The following is a 20,185-nucleotide window of genomic DNA, read 5'->3' on the forward strand; positions in this document are numbered from 1 at the left end:
CATTTTATGTGATATTGATACTAATATTGTAATGTAAAATGTGATTCCAAAAAATTTATTTATTTATTACTTTAGTGAAAGTTCATATCTATAAAAATTCAATCTATCTAAATATTGATTATATCAAAAGTGGACAGTGTATGAACATGAGTAAGAGCCACTCATTATCATAATATTGGTCAATAACTGAATAGTATGCAAGATAAAAAGAAGAAGAAATATTGAACTCTTTGTATTGTCCAATAAAGAGATCATAAAAAAGGTGAGTAATTTATATTCTCATTTAATCCAAAGGGGTATAGACTCTTCATTAGAAAGATCATTTTAGTTTCAAGTTTAAGAAGTTCCCTATCTTTATCTCCACCTCTGATGCCTAATTGTACTTGTTTCATACCGAAGGCTTTGAGGTTTTTGGGGTTACTATCATGCTGCTGCAGAAAATGGTTTGCCACTGAGGTAATTGTCTTAAATTTGGCTTTGTCACGTTTGGCATTTCTAATATTGCCAATGTGCTCCGCACTCTTACCTTTAATGGTCTCTTGGTTTTGCCAATGTATATTAATCCACATGGACATTCCAATTGATAAATCACACCCACTGTATTACAGTTGATGTAACTGTCAATAGTCCATTTTTTACCATAATGATCCTCAAAATATTTCTTAGAGACCATAAATTGGCATGCCTTACATTGTCTACAGCTGTGTGAGCCCTTAATAGGATAACTTGATTTTTTCGTGGATGATAGATGACTTTGTACTAAGCGATCTTTCAGGTTCTGTGAACGTCTCCAGCTGGTTTGAACATTCTTAGGGAGGATTCTTTTAAGATCATGATCTGTCTGTAGGATTGACCAATGTCTCTGAAGGATAGTATTAATTTCCCGCCATTTACTGTTAAAGGTCCCAACAAATCGTATGGGTTCTTCTTTACGTATTTTAGCTTTAGGAACCAATAGGGAAGCTCTTGTATAGTTTTTAACATCACGTTTAGCACTCTTAATTTTTTTACTATATCCTCTTTGTTGTAACCTAGTGCATACTTGTTCTCTTTTATGGTAGATTGTTTTGTCTGAGCAGTTGCGTTTAGTTCGCAATAATTCTCCTTTTGGAATTCCTTTAATTGTGGATGGTAAATGCGAACTTGTAGAGTGTAAAATGCTGTTGGTTGCAGTTGTCTTCCGAAAAATATCTGTAGAGATATGGCCATTTACTTCTATTTTGATATTCAAATCAAGAAAATTCACTGTTTCATGACTGATTTCTCCTGATAATTTTAAATTGAGGTTGTTGTTATTCAAGATAGATATAAACTCTTCCAGGAGCTTCTTTTCACCCTCCCATAATATGAGTACATCATCTATGTATTGCAAATATAGGAGGATGCAATCAGTATATTTTTCATGTTCCTCATTAAAAATTTTCTTTTTCCCACCACCCCAGGTAGAGGTTCGCATAGGTGGGGGCACAGGCTGTCCCCATTGCGGTCCCTCTAACCTGGAGCTGGAATTTCTCGTCACATGTAAAATAATTTTTTGTCAGTATAAATTCTAACAGTGAAAGTAAGGAGTTCTTCTCATGATATCTGCCCATATCTAGAAAATATCTAACTGCATGAATTCCTTTAGTATGATTAATGCTCGTATATAAACTCTCTACGTCATAAGTTGCCAACAGAGTCCCAGGATTAACCGTTAAGTCCTGTAGTTTATTATGGACGTCCATTGTGTCCCTTACATATGAGGGCAAAGATAATACAGAGTGACGTAAAAATTGGTCCACATATATACTTGCATTCTCAGTTAAACTTCCCACTCCTGAGACTATGGGTCTACCTGGAGGGGTAGACTCATTTTTTTTATGAATTTTCAGAAGCAAGTATAATGTTGGTACTTTGGGATTGTCTGTTTTGAGGAAATCAAAGTCTTTTTTTTTATTAATTACTCCTTCAGAATATGCTGTGGTGATCAAGTTTGTATACTTTTGTTGATAATCCATAGTAGGCTTAAATGTTAATGTTTTGTAACATTGTCAATCCCCTAATTGTTTCCTGAGTTCTTCCAAATACATTGTGCGGGGCCAAAATACAATATTACCCCCCTTATCAGAGGGCTTGACAATCACATCGTATCACTTTAATCAAAGATGACTGTGACTAGTCCGGTGTGCTGGCTGATGAAGCAGATATGCCCCGATTGGACGGGTGAAGCCGGTTGCTGATTGGTTCGGTGCCCCACGTGTATAGGAGGCGTTAATGTGTTTTAGAAAGAATAGGTTACGAGCGCCATGATTATGACACTGGTATTACACGATGGACGGGAATTAAGCCAGTATTGATTGGCTCGCTAACCGATGTGATCAGCAAAATGTTAAACAGCTTGTGATTGGTCTGGCGGCTCACATGATAAAAACTTGTCTCAATTGGTCCTGATTTCCCTATAAAGCCATACGGAAAAGGCACAATCGGGTTGCCTTGAGAAAACCTTTAGTTGTGAAACGTATGTCGGCGTGAGCAGTCTTTACTGCTCTCTCATACTCTGTCATGACCTAATTATATTATTATAGCACCTACATCCTACTTAAAATTGACTGGATTGGGAAAAAGATAGCCTGAGCATATAACCCAGTACAATGGGAGCAGGATATGTTAGTGAAATTTACATTTGCAGAATATACACCCAATAGAGGGCGCTGCAATAATAATAACCATTTGCAAAAGCCTTATAGAACTTTCATTGCTCTCTTGTGTTTCATTTTGTGAGCTGAAACGATTGATACACTATGTGCATCCCATTTAATAATGGATTAAGAACAGCAAAATATTAGCCTGAATATATAAACTAACATATTGGGAGCAGGATGTGCTAGAGAATATTATTTTACATGCGCAACAGATACACCCAAAAGGGGGCGCTGCAAGAAAAATTCTGCATAAATCTTACTAAAAATTGACTGGAATGGCAAACTGATGGCCTAAGTATATAAAACCAGTATAATAACTTTTATGTGCAGAAGATATACCCAATAGGAGGCGCTGCAATAATAACTGTGTGCATAGGCGCTATAGAACTTTGATTGCTCTATTATGCCTCATGTTATGGATACACCCAATAGGGGGCACTGTAAGAATAACTCTGCATAAATCTTGCTAAAAATTGACTGGTATAGCAAAACGATAGCCTGAGTATATAAAACCAGTATAATGGGAGCAGGATACGTCAGTATAACTTACATGTGCAGAAGATATACCCAATAGGGGGCGCTGCAATAATAATAACTGTATGCATAAGCCTTATAGAACTCTGATTGCTCTATAAAGATTGATGTATTAATTGCATCCCACCTGATAACTAATTAAGAATGGCAAATAATACCCTGAATGTATAAACTTACATAGTGGGAGCAAGATGTTCTAGAGAAAACCATTTCATACGTACAACAGATACATCTAATGAGGGGCGTTGTAACAATAATTATACATAAACTTTAGTTAATAATACAAAAGTATCCAATAGGTGGTGCTGTGGTAAATGTGCTAATTAGTGTATGGTGCTGTACCAATATAATGTGAATTATCCAACAGGAGGTGCTGCAACAAACTTATATATACAAATATTTCATAGTGCTGCATTAATATAAGGCAGAGTAACCAATAGAGGGTGCTGTAATCTATATAAACCATTATTGCATTCCCAATAAAAAACTGTTGATCTGCAATATGAATAAGTGAATGGGGGATGTATAAATAAAATCATTTAAGAACCAAATTAATAAATATTACACATTGGTGTCAATACATAGTGGGTGTTGTTTATATGGTAATATAAAACATCAATTAACCCCTCACATTCCCTATACATGTTGAATGGAATAAGTAGTGATTTCACCATATTCCATCCTAATGGCGGGATGTCGTCTATATATTGGATACTGGACACATGATCCCATGTGACAATAGTCCAGGGTAGACAATAATCCTCCTATAAAGGACACTAAGATATTTGTATCAATCACCAAATTAATTCCTCTATTTGGATAAACAGCTTATGAAATTATTACAGACTTTATCCAATAGATGATAATACATTATTGGAGATTGGATATATATTAAGGCACACGTAATGTACTCATGTTGGAATATAACAATCATACCATTTGGTGCACTATTTAATAAATTAATACATTAATATTACTTGGTTAATGATTACTATATAACGCGCCAATACTGTAAATTCAATTAAAAGGTCAATTGAATATAGAATAAGACAGAGATATAAGTATTGTTAATGGTTTAATACAAAATAATGATATTTAAAACATATTTTTGTTTTAACAATTTATTTTTTTCTTCTATTTCACTCTAAAGATTATGTGAATTTTAAATATTAATGCAATAAAAGTAAATTTTTCTACATTATTTCTCTTTCTTCTTATGTGCGCCAACAAAGAGACAATACTTTTCTCTTTTTTCATATATGGTCATTATCTTCTTGTCCTTGGCAGCACCCCCATAGATGAATTATCCATGTGATATATATCAGCTATTTGGGGCCATTATATGAATAGTTTTCTGTTTAAACCAAAACCTAGTGTAGAGGTGTATCCCTAATCCCCTACCCTTAATCAAACAAGTTATTTAGAACTGGTGCTCCACTGGACACCCAGAGCTGCAGCCGAATAAACGGAGAGACAAGGTAAGGAGATTTCCCGCTTGCATCCAGCTGTAGAGACTAGTCAGAGGACGCTGTAGTGGGGTGTCCGGTTCACCCGCACCCCCACTTGACCACTGGGGCATTTAAGTCTGGCATCAGAGACTCGTTGTTAAGGCCAGCGGCCCTGGCAATTGATGCAGCACTGGAGAGGTCGGCTTTCCCCCGGTAGCTCCTCCCCATCTCAAAGCGCGATCTCCTCCCACTGCGAGATGCTCAGCAGGCATTGTGCATAGCATTGCTGGAACTACAGGTCTCAGGAGACTCAGGTCTGGTCTCCCTGTATACCTCTTCCCGGAGCCAGGTTATACAGCGCACAATCCTACCAGCTTAATAAGACATGAGTAGTTGATTCAGTGCCCATTACAAGTATATTTATATGCCTTGTATGTGACTGGTGCTAGCTCTGCTCTGGTGATGTACTGTCTTACTTTATCTGGCACTTATATCTGTCACTGCTGCTCTTTCTTAATCCTCAACTACCGGGTGTATAGTGGTTCATTATTACATCACATTTACCTGAATTTGAGAAGGGTGTCGCATTGCAGTACTAGCTTTACACTGTTTGCTGCTGGCTGGTTATTGCTGTGTCTTCTAAAGGCAAATAAACAGGAGCCCGATGCCTCTGTGCTGGTTACTTGCAGATCCTGTTCAGCGTGCTTGTCCCTCAGGATTTCGTGCTGGATGGTCTGTGTGCTGTTTGTTATGTACCACCTCTCCAGCCCCTGTCCAGGAGCCACCTTGGTGTCGTCCTTATTCCAGGTTATGATGCAGCTAGTGGACAGCTTGTCAGCCCCCATGCTGCCTCCCACCATGGGGTACAGCCTACTATATCTGTACCTCATATGCATCCTCCGTGTATAGATGTTTTTGCCCACTCAGGCGGTAGACGTTTGAGCCATATTCTGGACCATCGGCAGCTGTTACAGGTGGACAAACTGTTATCTGCCAAAGCACATAGGCGGACTGTATCATCCCCTCAGTCCACCCAGCTTTCGGATACTGATTGATCATCTGAGGAGGCAGATGATGCACAAGGTTCTCTCCCCGGGTTTCCCTCAGGTGAGGAGGACAGTCATTCAACAGTGGATGTCCCTTCTTTAGTAAAGTCAGTTAAATCGATCCTGGATATAGAGGATGATGAACCGGCCCCTAAGCCTAAAACCCCAATGTTCAAATGCGAGAAGGTGGTTAAGGCTGAATTTACTCAATCAGACCAGCTCACTAAGCTGATGGGGGAAGCTTGAGGTACTCCTGGCAAACTCTTCCAGGTCCCAAAAAGACTAGCGTCTTAGTACACTCACCAGTAGGGAGAGGGTAAAAAGTGGGAAGTTCCTCCTACTGTTGATTCACATGTGGCACGCTTAGTTGGAAGCTCTACGCTCCCTTAAGGATGTCACAGCTAGAAAACTGGAAACTTGTCTCAAGTTTGTCTACTCGCTTTCTGGCGCTATTACTCGGCCGGCTATGGCCACAGCCTGAGTAGCTAAGCCTATTGAAGGATGGACACTACCAGGGAACAACTGGCCTACAGCTCCCATATTTAGGAAGTGGCCTCGTATTTGGGAGAAGCTGAATTGGATACTGGACTCCTTGCCTCTAAGGCATTTGCAACCGCTGTAGTCACCCGCCGGCTCTTTTGGCTACGGTTCTGGAAAGTGGACACTGAATCCAAGAAGATTCTCGAATTCTTACCATTCTCTGGAGACAGGTTGTGTTCGGCGCAGAGTTTGATAAAAGTGTGGCTACCATAACAGCCTCAAAATCTGCCTTTCCTCCACCAGCTGCTGCCCCAAAGCCTAGGCCATCCTCTTTTCGATCCTTTTGCCCCCAGGTTAAGGCAAAAGGACAGTTATTTCCCAGCCAGACTAGTTCTCACAAGACCACCAAGCCACGATCCAAGCAGTCTTGGTCAGCCAAACGTCCAGCTTCCAAGTCTGATGACAAACCCTCTGTCTGATGGGATGGGCCTCCTCCTGGGGGATTCCAGGATGTGAGGCCGCTTCTTCGATTTTCCGACTCGACGTCAAACAGACGCCTCGGTCTGAGAAGTGGTTTCTCAGGGGTACGCACTCACCAGCAAATCTTTTGTACAAGCCATTTACTTCCTGCTATGTTCAGGTGTAAAAATACCGGTTCCTTCGGCTCAGTGAGGAACTGGTTTTTTTTCTTCAGTTTCCATAGGCTCCACAGGATCTACCTTGGGGTATGTAGTTGGAGCACAGCCAATGCACAAAACGGCAAAAGCTTTGGAGCTCCTAGCATGCACTGGTCCTCCTCTCTTTATACCCTGCCCCAGCCATTCAGTTTTTTTGTTTGGAGCGCTGCAAGACCAGTCGCACCTGTTATACACCGGGATTGCCTAGGGAGTCCTAAGTTTTTTACTTTTGATTTACCTTAGTTTTTTGAACTTCTGAGCAGTACCAGGCGCCGTGAAGGACACTTGCACCGCGGCGACTCCTACCTCCGCCGATGCCCCAGTACTGATATATGCCTAGAGGTTTTCGGCAAGCCTCAGCATGGCTTGCTAGCGGCTTTTGCTGAGGTCCGGGATTACAGTCGGGTTACGGAGATGTCAGGTAAGCGATTCCTCTCAGGGAATCGTGCGCGAAGCAGTCCTGGTCTCCGGTGTTGAGACTCATCGGAGGCGGCTGCGGGTGAAGGCCTTATGTAACGTTTCCTCACTAAGGCGGCCGGGGCCATATTGTCTCTCGCCGGGAACGGGTGGTAAGACGCACTAGTCTTCCTCTTGCTACCATGAGGTCAGCGTACCAAGCCATCAAAATAGCAGCCCAGGGAAGATAGGCGATCCCCCGACCGCTCCTTCCCCCAGACGCAAACTTCTGAGTACTAATTCCCGCATCTGGCTTGCTATATTTGACCACCTCGTGTGTGAGACGCTCGCAGTTGGCGTGCGTGCGTGTGTGTGTGCTACTGAAGGTAGTCTCAGAGGTTTAGGTTTGTCTCTCTCTATACCTCTCCTTTGGGTTTGGCATATAGGGCACTCTCGGGGCTGGTCAGTTGATTCAGAGTCCATATTGCATTAGCAAATATGCGCATTTATGCATCGTATGTGACTATAGTACCAGCTGCTGTGTTTATTCTGCCAGTTTTACCTATCACTGTTTTTCCTCATCCCTTTGAAGGTGTGTGGGGTGTTTTCATGTATAAAAGTCACATTGCATATATACTGTATACCTTATACCATTTCTAAGGGTGAGAAGGATGAACTGCCAGTGCTTAAGATCATGCAAGGCCTGTGCGGCAGACCTGTCTGAGCAGGATGTTGTACAGGATAGATTGTGTAGTACTGGTGTAACAGCTACCTGGGCTATCCTGTACACCTGCACCAGCACTACAGCCACCCGAGTGGCCGCTTGGTCTCAGATTTTGTAGCACTTAGGGCAAAGCTGCAGAAGCATGGGTTCTGGCTGCAGTGCCTCATGCTATGGGGTGTTTACAGCATTTGTCTCCTATGTAGATGCCGCCCATGAATTCCTGTTGGGTGTATTCTACTGCTTACTCAGAGTATGCCGCCGTCTCCAGCCTCTCCGCAGGCAGATAGACCAGTAGTGGTGAAGCAGTGGCAGAGGAGAGGTGCTCGTCACCCATGGCCTTTTAGTGTCTGACTCTGCCTCCTCATCAGACTCATATCAGAGTTCTGGGTCTGTTTTAGTTAAAGACCATCAGTCCCTTATAGGGATGTCCTTTCTTTGGTGAGAGTGGTCCTCAGTAGAGGAGTGCCCAGAGTCTACTGCACATGCGGAGAACACCAGAAAAATGGTAGCGGCTGCCATTTTCCGGTGTTCTGTGCAGCGCTGTAGCCTGGGTGGCCAAGGCTGTTTGATGATTGGACAAAGTCTCTGGAGGATATTATATCTGACGCAACCAGAGAGCAGCAGTCTCTTCTGAGCCAGATGCGAGAAGCAGCTGTGTATATGGGGAAGTGGTTATTGACACAGGTATTCTGGCTTATAGGGTCTCTGCATACTCAATGGCAGCTGGGAGATCCCTATGGCTAATGACCTGAAAGGCAGATGCAGGGTCCAGAAAGGTTCTAGAATCTTTGCCTTTTGTGGGGAAGGTACTGTTTGGACCAGAGCTGGATGACATAATAACTTCTTTGGCAATGCCGAGGTCAGTTGAATTACCATCTATGTCTACCTCTGAGGCAGTCATCATCTTGGTCCTTTCATCCACAAGATGGGACAAAGAAACGGTCGTCTGCTAGACAGTCATTCTCTCAGGAAACCGCAGCCCACAAAATCTTGGTCAGGCAAGTGCCTGGCGTCCAAGCCAGATGGTAAGCCTACTGTCTGATGGGGTGGGCCTCTTCTCTGGAGAATGTCTGGGTTGGAGGCTGACTTTTACAGTTCACCCAGACTCAGAACTACAGATGCCTGGGTGTGAGAGCTGCTCTCAGGGTTATGCCATCACGTTCCTGAGGCATTCCCCTCAAAGGTTTTTGTATGCACAGCCCTTCCTCCAGACCCGGTCAGAGCTTGGGCCTACCAGGAGTCTGTTGGGGCCCTCCTGAAGTCAGGAGTCATAAACCCCATTCCTGTGATGCAACAGGGAAAGGGTTATTATTCAAATTTATTTTTGATTAAAAATCCAATGGATCACACCACCCTATCTTGAATCTGAAATCTTTCAACAGATTCATCAAGGGGCCCATATTCCGTGTGGAAATTCTACGGTCAGTTATGTTGGTGATGGAGCCCGGAGACTTTATGGTATTGCTGGACATACAGGATGCATATCTGCATGTCCCGATTGCAAGATCCCACTAAGGCTTTCTGAGGTTAGCGGTGGATCAGCAACATTATCAATTTCAGGCTCTACCCTTCGGTCTAGCCTCTGTACCAGGGCAGGCTACCTCAAAAAAGTAGTTTCCCGTTTCCATGTAAATGAGGAAATTGTAGTCCCGGCATTTAAGTCTGACTACAGGTGAAGCTTCCCTGGATGTGGTTTAAGCCCTTTGTACGTATGTGGATCGGACCAGCTCCATCAGGAAATCAGATTCTCTCTTTGCGTTATATGGATTTCACAAACAAGGTTGGCCAGCAAACTTTGGCTCGCTGGCTTCGTATGACAGTTTCTCAGGTCTATACACAGGCTGATCTCCCTGTTCCTAACAAGGTGACAGCACATTCCACTCTGTCTGTTGGACTATGCGATCATTACTGTATACATATAAATTTATAATATAGAATTTCAGAGGTAGTTTGCATATCAATGGCCACTGATACGGGCCTGCCCACCAGTGTCAAGGTCACCTCATTGAGCAGGTACCTAACACTCTGGGGTTCACATCTGGGATGCAGAGCACCCCAAAAGTCAGCTCAGCCAAAGACCTCCCCAGGGCATCACACGAAAAAAAAATATATGTCACTTTGAAATCTCAGCATGATGGCACCTTTCATTAATATTAGGGTGTGCAATCTAGAGCCCCTCCTTACACTCTGTCTGTTGGACCATTGTGGGCGGTAAGACGTGGTGCCTCGGATGAACAGTTGTGCAAGGCGGCCACTTGGTCTTCTGTTAATACGTTATCAAGTTGTATGCTTTTGATACGTTTGCCTCCCAGGGTGCTTCCTTGGGGCGGTGGCGAATCCTCTCTGCGCAGGAGCATCCCTACCCTTAAGGGAACTGCTTTAGGAGGTCCCCAAGGTAGATTGTGTGGACCCTATGGAACCTGAAGAAGATAAACAGAATTATAGTATAACATACCTTTTGTTAATTATTTTTCTTCGAGGTCCACAGTGTGCCCACCCTGACACACCTGGCCTCAGTTGGTATCTGTTCTTCAGCCTTTTTTCACAGATTCCCTCTTCTTATGTTGAGTGTTTCTTGTGGAAGTTGTACTACCTTTTCCACTCTCCATCTCTTGCCGTTAGGCTTGGCTACAAACTGCTTTAAACAAGAATTTAACCAATGGCGCTGCAAAATGAACCTCAATCAATATACTGAAGTAAAATTATAAATGATAAAATTATATCTTTGAAAATGAAAAATGTCTGCACAATATATGTATGTATGTATATATATGTATGTATATATATGTATGTATATATATATGTATGTATATATATATGTATGTATATATATATGTATGTATATATGTATGTATGTATGTATGTATGTATGTATGTATATATGTATGTATATAGAGAGAGAGCAGGTGTTCCACGCTACTGCTGTGGTAGCTAGCCTTAAGAAGAAACAAAAAAAGAAAAAATAGCAGCGCTGTGGGACACCTGCAACTAATTGATAATAAATGGATACAATAATAATCAGCTATGTCAGATGAAATTCTTATCTTTTAATAGTTAAATTGTATACTACACATGTAAACAATACACATCATTGGCCAATGAGACACTATTAAAAATACACATACATATTAATAGTCAACAATGAATAATATTGTAACGAAACACAGAGACTAAATATCAAATCCCAGCTGGTATCTAATGAGAATCAGCTGTGCAGGTCCGTATTGAATATCTCATAGAATTCCGGATAAAAAAGATAAAATGAAAATAAAAAATACTCGATGAATGCCATGTTCCACTTTAAATATCTATTAGACAAACACTGTCCAAATCTCTCTGTTATCCACACCGAAGATTTGGAGTGGCTCCGTGTAATGGAAAAAATGTGAGCTCTTACCACCAGGCTCCGACTGCTGTCTGGCAGAGACTTTCCACTCAATTACAGTCTCGGCTTAGGCACCCGGTGATTCACCTGTGGATGTGTGGTGATCTGGGTTGTACCTGTGTGATCACACAGTGGTGAGAAACGAACCCCAACTCCACTGGCTCTGTGTGTGGCGGTTATTCCTTACGTTGCAGCTCACGCGATGCCTCTCAGTGACACACGGCTTCTCCACGTAGTGTCCGGGGATGTCCGTAACACCCGGCAGAGGCACAACTGTGCGTCTTGCTAAAAAGCAGAGTTCCGACCTGCCCCGGCCCTGTCTGCAACGCCCACTCTCCACGTCGCGGCTCTCCCAATGTTTAACTGGCATGCGTGGCCATGGTTTTCGGAGATGTGGGTGACTCTCAGCCGCGGTGTATAAATATGATGATGTCACAAACTCTCCGTTAATACAGGGCTGGAAATTATGGCAAATTCCTTGTGAAAGGTCCTGCTGGACAAAAAGAGTCTCTGGTGCTAAAGCTCAATGACCGCTGATGTGTGACCTGACGCGTTTCTTCCCATCGGGATTTCCTAATACAGTGTTATTCACCCTTTATATACCAGGTTTAATTAGAATTTAAAACACCTGTGTATAATTAAATCAATCAATTTAGCTCAAATACAAAGTAATACTGACATAGCTGATACTACCATGGAGAATTAAACCATGTTTCTCTATACACTCGTACAAATAGTAACATGAAAACAGAATAATAAAGAATATATATAAAAAAACATTATGTGAAAAGTAAATATCCATATATATGTGTGTTTGTGGAAATAATAAAATCAATGTGAAAATAATGTAAATAAATATATTATGAAATATCTACACCCGACACAATGGTCTATAAAGATACTAGCCTTGTTAAATCTAATAAATAATAAATAATGAATAAATTTATGAATAAATGAATTACCTAAATGTATATATAAAAAATAAAGTGTATTATGAATAAATAATATAAAACACACACATATATATATATATTTATATATATTACACAACTGACTATATGAACAGTTATGTAACAAATATATGGACAACCGTTAAATGAATAGGTCTGGTGGAGAACGGATAATCTAAACTGACATGATTAAATACCATGCGGATCTGTTCTAAAACCTGTCCACATACTATTTTACTTTAGGGATTGTATATATTATATTGTACCAATTAAACCACAGCACCTCAAATGTATATCTATTGATGATAATCTTGAAAATACTAGAGAGAAAAAATATATATAAAAATGGGTATATAAGTATATAAATAAATCTGAGTGAGATATCCAGTCCTCAATTAAAATTCAGCACCTTTGGTCACATGAATTAACATAGGATCTGAATTCTCACTATATCAAAAATGATATTCTGTTACTGGAATAAGGAATATAGAATGATGCATTTACATCATGACTCAAATGACCTATTAAACTTCAAAGAACTTCATTAAGATCTATAGTTTCATTCAAGCCTTCAGGAAACAAACTGTTGAATTCGTGTATCCAATACACTTCCCGTGTGCAAAGTTTTTTTGTACCTATCTCCTCCTCTACAGGTGTGTTTGATATGTTCCACACCCGTGATAGTGAGACTGTCTGGGCTACTTTTATGATATAGTGCAAAATGTCTTGAGACACTATGAGTCATAACCTTATTTATTATGTTTCTTATATGCTCTCCAAATCTAAGTTTGAGGCTTCTAGTTGTTCTGCCTATATATGAAAGAGTACAACTACATTGTAATAAATAGATAACATATTCAGTTCTGCAGATTTAAATTCCTTGATCTTATAGACTTTATTGGAAAATTTTAATGATAATTCTTTGGTTTTATTTTTAGCATAAGGACACATCAAACATCTGGTGTTACCACCCTTATTGGATTCCTAGTGTTCCATTAGCTTTCTATAACCATTAGATGACGCCTCATCCAGCTTACTAGATCTAAAAAAAACTTGGAGCAAGGATACTTTTCAGATTACGATTTTTCTTAAATACAATACATGGTTTATCTTCAATTATGTTTCTGAGGATAGGATCGCTCTTAAGAATTGGATAATTCTTTTTAATAAGATTTTTAATTTAATAGGCTGCCTTATTGTATTTACAAATATATGGTATTCTTTCTACCAATTCTATATTTGAAGATTCATAAATGGTTTTGTTAATATCAATAAACTTGTTCCTATGTGTCCGAGAAAGTCTCAATAAATGTTCCCGGTCCATTTTACATACTTCATCAGAGGCCTTATTTAATAAATCTAGAGGATATCCCCTTTCTAAAAAACTCTCTATCATTTCACCAAATTGTTTTGTATATACCAGGTCTGAGCTGTAATTTTTCTTCAACCTCATTAGTTGTCCTTTAGGGATATTATCCCTCCACGGTTTATAATGTGCACTTTTATAATGGAGGTAGTTGTTAGTATCCACCTTTTTACGAAAGGTGGATGTAACAATGGTGTCATTAACCACCTCTAGATAAAGATCCAGGAAGGAAATGGAGGCCCTATTGAATTGGTGCGTGAATTTTAAATTATAAGTGTTATTATTTAAAAAATCAACAAATAATCGTGCTTGTGCTTCCCCATCCCAAATAATAAACAAATCATCAATATAACAGCCATATAGGACGAGACCCGCGCCGAAAGTCCCACCCCACACATACTCATCTTCAAACGCACCTACGTATAGGTTGGCGTAACTCGGCGCAAATCTCGTCCCCATGGCCGTTCCCATCACCTGCAAAAAATGCCCACCATTAAATATAAAATGATTGTGTGTAAGAATAAATCTAATGGACTCAATCACAAACCTTTGATGTTGTATAGACAATTCCGATGTTTTTAGAACATTCTCCATGACATCTAAACCTTTGTCATGAGGAATGTTCATGTATAATGACTCTACGTCCAAAGTTAAAAAACCGTAACTCTCTTTCCAATGAAAATTTTTAATCAAATTCAATACATGCGTGGAATCTCTAATATGTGATTTAAGTGAAGTGACTAAGGGCTGTAAAAAATAAGCAATATAATGTGACAAATTACTAGTGAGGGAACCTAAACCAGAAATAATGGGGCGCCCGGGAGGTGATATGAGTGATTTATGAATTTTAGGTAAGTGATAATAGGTAGGTGTGACGGGAAAAGCAACATATAGGAACCTCCATTCCTCCCTGGAATTATTCCATCTCTTAATGCTATATCTAGAATGTTTTTTAATTTGATTTGATAAGAGGGGGAGGGATTCCGATCCAACTGAGCATAAAAAGTAGTATTAAATAATAACCTGTGTGCTTCTTTAAGATAGTCAGTACGGTCTTGGACTACTACTCCCCCCCCCCCCCCCCTTTATCAGCTGACTTTATAACTATGGTTGAATCATTCTGCAGCTCTTTAATTGCATTTCTTTCTTTCAATGATAGATTGTAATGGAATCTTTTTGTTTTTTTCTGGCAAATCTCTCTTAATCCTTCAAGAGTACTCCGATAAAAGCAATAAATTGCTGGTCCTTTTTCCATTAAGGGAAAGAACTCTGAGGCTTAAATCTCTTTTTATTTTCAGACCGCTCGTCAAAATTATAAATGGGTAAGTATTGTTGTTTATCTTCCTGACTATTCCCTTCTTTATATAATTCCTCTAAAATGGAAATTGCCATTGAGTTTGTATTATCTAATACAATTGGATGACAGAATCATCTTTAGATTTAAGTTTCTTTTTTGCTAAATATTTTTTGCGGCAGAGAGTGCGAGTAAAGCGGTTTAATTCTACAAACAAATCAAACATATTTGCCTCTGATGAAGGAGCAAATGAAAGACCCTTACTTAATAATTTGGTCTGTGACTCACTTAGTGTTTTTTGGGAAATATTAAATAATCCTTTGTTTCCCTATTATCTTTTTAATTTTTTGTCCTCCCCTCTTTCCTCTATATTTTCTCTTGATCTTTTGATCTTTTTGTCCGTCCTGGTGATAGAAGATTGTATGGATTTGGGTGCTGAAAATGATCTAGGTTTGAGACCTGCTCTAAAAAAGGTGATGTGGACTCTTCTCTACGATTGTATTTTTTAGGATATATTATGGGTCTCGCCCCCAAATCTCTGGGTGGACTATTTTGTTTAAAAGTCCTGGGACCCATATTCCTAAATGTTGTTTTTGTCTCTTGTTGGAAATGATGATTTTTTCTCATCCTATGATTTATACTAGGACTAACTCTATATCTGTTAAAGCTCCGATCTCTTTCCCAATATGGTGTATTATGTTTAGGGGTCTTATTATAGACTCTACTTTGATATGGTTTAATCCCACCATTTGTGTTTTTCTTATTATAAGTTCGTACATTATTGGTCCTGTAAATCCTCTATATCTCTTAAGAATTTTTGATTTTTCTTTTCCACCAGAGATTTTTCAAAGACTTCTCTCTGATTTACTGCATGATCTTTCTCATGAAATGCATTATGATCGTTATATACACTCATTTGTACTTTAAGGTCTTCTATTTGTTTAGTTATTAAATCCACTTTTGTACCCCTATATTTAATGAGTAATTTCATCAATGATAGGGAGCAATTATCTAATATATTCTCCCATTCTTTAATGAGATCTTTTTTTACAACTGAATGCCTGTGGCTGAGGGCGGGGTATATAGGGAGGATTACCAGTGCATGGGAGGTACGCATACACTAGCCGGCACACGGCTGGAATCAGGACGGCTGGGAGGTACGCGTACACTATCCGGCACACGGCTGGAATCAGGGCGGCTGGGAGGTACGCGTACACTAGCCGGCACACGGCTGGAATCAGGACGGCTGGGAGGTACGCGTACACTAGCCGGCACACGGCTGGAATCAGGGCGGCTGGGAGGTATGTGTACACTAGCCGGCACACGGCTGGAATCAGGGCGGCTGGGAGGTACGCGTACACTAGCCGGCACACGGCTGGAATCAGGGCGGCTGGGAGGTACGCGTACACTAGCCGGCACACGGCTGGAAGGTACGCGTACACTAGCCGGCACACGGCTGGAATCAGGGCGGCTGGGAGGTACGCGTCCACTAGCTGGCACACGGCTGGAAGAGGCCTCACACCAGCTCTGGCTTTATCAGTGATGAGCAGTAATGCATTACCCTCCTAGCTCACCTCTTTTATCCCAGCACAATGACTTCTGTGCCCCCCCCCTTCCTTATAGTTGTACACTGTTCCCTCCTGTACTCGTCCTTTCCCTTCCTGCAAAATCCTCTCTAAACCCAGAGGTGAAGTAAGGCTTTCTGGCACCCGGGGCTCTCATCCCTCGACCTCCCTATTTAATACATCTTGTTCTTATTCCCCATCAGATACCCATTATATGCTATGAGACCCCACCCCCTCCAGAAATTTCTTGGTCAATTTTCCATCCCAATCCAGCCCTGGAGAACCTGGGAGAGAGACCTCACATTTCAGTATAACGTGTGGATGGACAGCTCGGACTTCGCTCTGCAGATGGACTGACTGAATTTGGAGAACCTTTCCGTCCATGCCATAGTATGATGGTGAGTTTCTCTCAAGGTGCGGTATTCAATTACTTAGCCCCCTTACGCGCCCGACAGGAAATATCCAATTGTTGCTCCTGTTAGGCACGACCAGCTGCCGGCTCACCATATCAGCTCGCAGCCCCAAGGGGGGTGCGAGCTAAAATGGGCGAAAAGTGACCTGTTTGGGGGCCCAAACAACACTTTTCGTGAGGTAGCCATTTTATGTGGCTAAACCCAACCCACTATGGGCGCGATCAGTGTGAAAATCAGCAACAATTGATAAGCGCCCCACGATCTGCTTTCATTGTAGATGGGAGATCCAATTGAATTTCAGCCAAAGTTGGAAGAACATTAAATAGCTATTAAAGCTTACCTTCCATAGTACAATCACTTTTCCCATGTGTTATACGGGTCCTGTGTAAAGCCCTGGAGATATATAGGACAGCTGTTTGTGACCGATGTCTCTGTAACCAGAAGGCCACGTACATCCCTGCCAACACAATCCCTTTCCCATTTACCCAAAGCGCTCAGTGACTGGATGAGATCTCTCAGTACCTGCTGACGGCATGTACAGACAATGACTAATATTACCCATCTAAGCTTTGTGCACCTGTAGCTTTAGGCTCCTGAACACTGAAGGGCTGAGTGGGAGCAAAACAAATTTGAAGTAACTTTCCACCTGGAACAAGTCATGTTAAACTGCAAGGGGGCAAATACATGTATAATGTGTGAATGCAGGGTACATACATAGCTTTAGTACGTAGACCACCAATACTGGGCAGCTTTATTTTTACACTGCAATTCAGATCTCCCCCACCTGCAGATCTGATCCCTCTATACCTGTGACACCTCCCCCACCTGCCGGTATTATCCCTCTATACCTGTGACACCTCCCCCACCTGCAGATCTGATCCCTCTATACCTGTGACACCTCCCCCACCTGCCGGTATTATCCCACTATACCTGTGACACCTTCCCCACCTGCGACACTTCCCTCACCTGCCGATCTAATCCCTCTATACCTGTGACACCTCCCCCACCTGCCGATTTAATCCCTCTATACCTGTGACACCTCCCCCACCTGCTGGTATTATCCCTTTATACCTATGACACCTCCCCCACCTGCGGATCTAATCCCTCTATACCTGCGACACCTCCGCCACCTACCGGTATTATCCCTCTATACCTGTGACACCTTCCCCACCTGCGACACTTCCCTCACCTGCTGTTCTAATCCCTCTATAGCTGTGACACCTCCCCCACCTGCGGATCTAATCTCTATATACCTGTGACACCTCCCCCACATGCCGGTATTATCCCTCTATACCTGTGACGCCTCCTCCACCTGCAGATCTAATCCCTCTATACCTGTGACACCTCCCCCACCTGCTGATCTAATCTTTATATACCTGTGACACCTTCCCCACATGCGACACTTCCCTCACCTGCCGATCTAATCCCTCTATACCTGTGACACCTCCCCCACCTGCTGATTTAATCCCTCTATACCTGTGACACCTCCCCCACCTGCTGATCTAATCTTTATATACCTGTGACACCTTCCCCACCTGCGACACTTCCCTCACCTGCCGATCTAATCCCTCTATACCTGTGACACCTCCCCCACCTGCCGATTTAATCCCTCTATACCTGTGACACCTCCCCCACCTGCCGATTTAATCCCTCTATACCTGTGACACCTCCCCCACCTGCTGGTATTATCCCTTTATACCTATGACACCTCCCCCACCTGCAGATCTAATCTCTATATATCTGTGACACCTTCCCCACCTGCCGGTATTATCCCTTTATACCTATGACACCTCCCCCACCTGCAGATCTAATCCCTCTATACCTGTGACACCTCCCCCACCTGCCGATATTATCCCACTATACCTGTGACACCTCCCCCACCTGTCGATATTATCCCTCTATACCTGTGACACCTCCCCCACCTGCGGATCTAATCCCTCTATACCTGTGACACCTCCCCCACCTGCCGATATTATCCCACTATACCTGTGACACCTCCCCCACCTGCGGATCTAATCCCTCTATACCTGTGACACCTCCCCCACCTGCAGATCTAATCCCTCTATACCTGTGACACCTCCCCCACCTGCCGGTATTATCCCTCTATACCTGTGACACCTCCCCCACCTGCCGGTATTATCCCTCTATACCTGTGACATCTCCCCCACCTGCTGATCTAATCTTTATATACCTGTGACACCTCCCCCACCTGCTGATCTAATCTTTATATACCTGTGACACCTCCCCCACCTGCTGATCTAATCTTTATATACCTGTGACACCTCCCCCACCTGCTGATCTAATCTTTATATACCTGTGACACCTCCCCCACCTGCTGATCTAATCTTTATATACCTGTGACACCTCGCCCACCTGCAGATCTAATCCCTCTATACCTGTGACACCTCCCCCACCTGCCGGTATTATCCCTCTATACCTGTGACACCTCCCCCACCTGCCGGTATTATCCCTCTATACCTGTGACATCTCCCCCACCTGCTGATCTAATCTTTATATACCTGTGACACCTCGCCCACCTGCAGATCTAATCCCTCTATACCTGTGACACCTCCCCCACCTGCCGGTATTATCCCTCTATACCTGTGACACCTCCCCCACCTGCCGGTATTATCCCTCTATACCTGTGACATCTCCCCCACCTGCTGATCTAATCTTTATATACCTGTGACACCCTCCCCCACCTGCTGATCTAATCTTTATATACCTGTGACACCTCCCCCACCTGCTGATCTAATCTTTATATACCTGTGACACCTCGCCCACCTGCAGATCTAATCCCTCTATACCTGTGACACCTCCCCCACCTGCCGGTATTATCCCTCTATACCTGTGACACCTCCCCCACCTGCCGGTATTATCCCTCTATACCTGTGACATCTCCCCCACCTGCTGATCTAATCTTTATATACCTGTGACACCTCCCCCACCTGCTGATCTAATCTTTATATACCTGTGACACCTCCCCCACCTGCTGATCTAATCTTTATATACCTGTGACACCTCGCCCACCTGCAGATCTAATCCCTCTATACTTGTGACACCTCGACCACCTGCAGATCTAATCCCTCTATACCTGTGACACCTCCCCCACCTGCTGATCTAATCCCTCTATACTTGTGACACCTCGACCACCTGCAGATCTAATCCCTCTATACCTGTGACACCTCGCCCACCTGCAGATCTAATCCCTCTATACTTGTGACAC

This window comes from Taudactylus pleione, unplaced genomic scaffold, assembly GCF_031769625.1.
Source record: "Taudactylus pleione unplaced genomic scaffold, aTauple2 ptg002299l, whole genome shotgun sequence".
In the NCBI taxonomy this organism is placed as follows: Eukaryota; Metazoa; Chordata; class Amphibia; order Anura; family Myobatrachidae; genus Taudactylus; species Taudactylus pleione.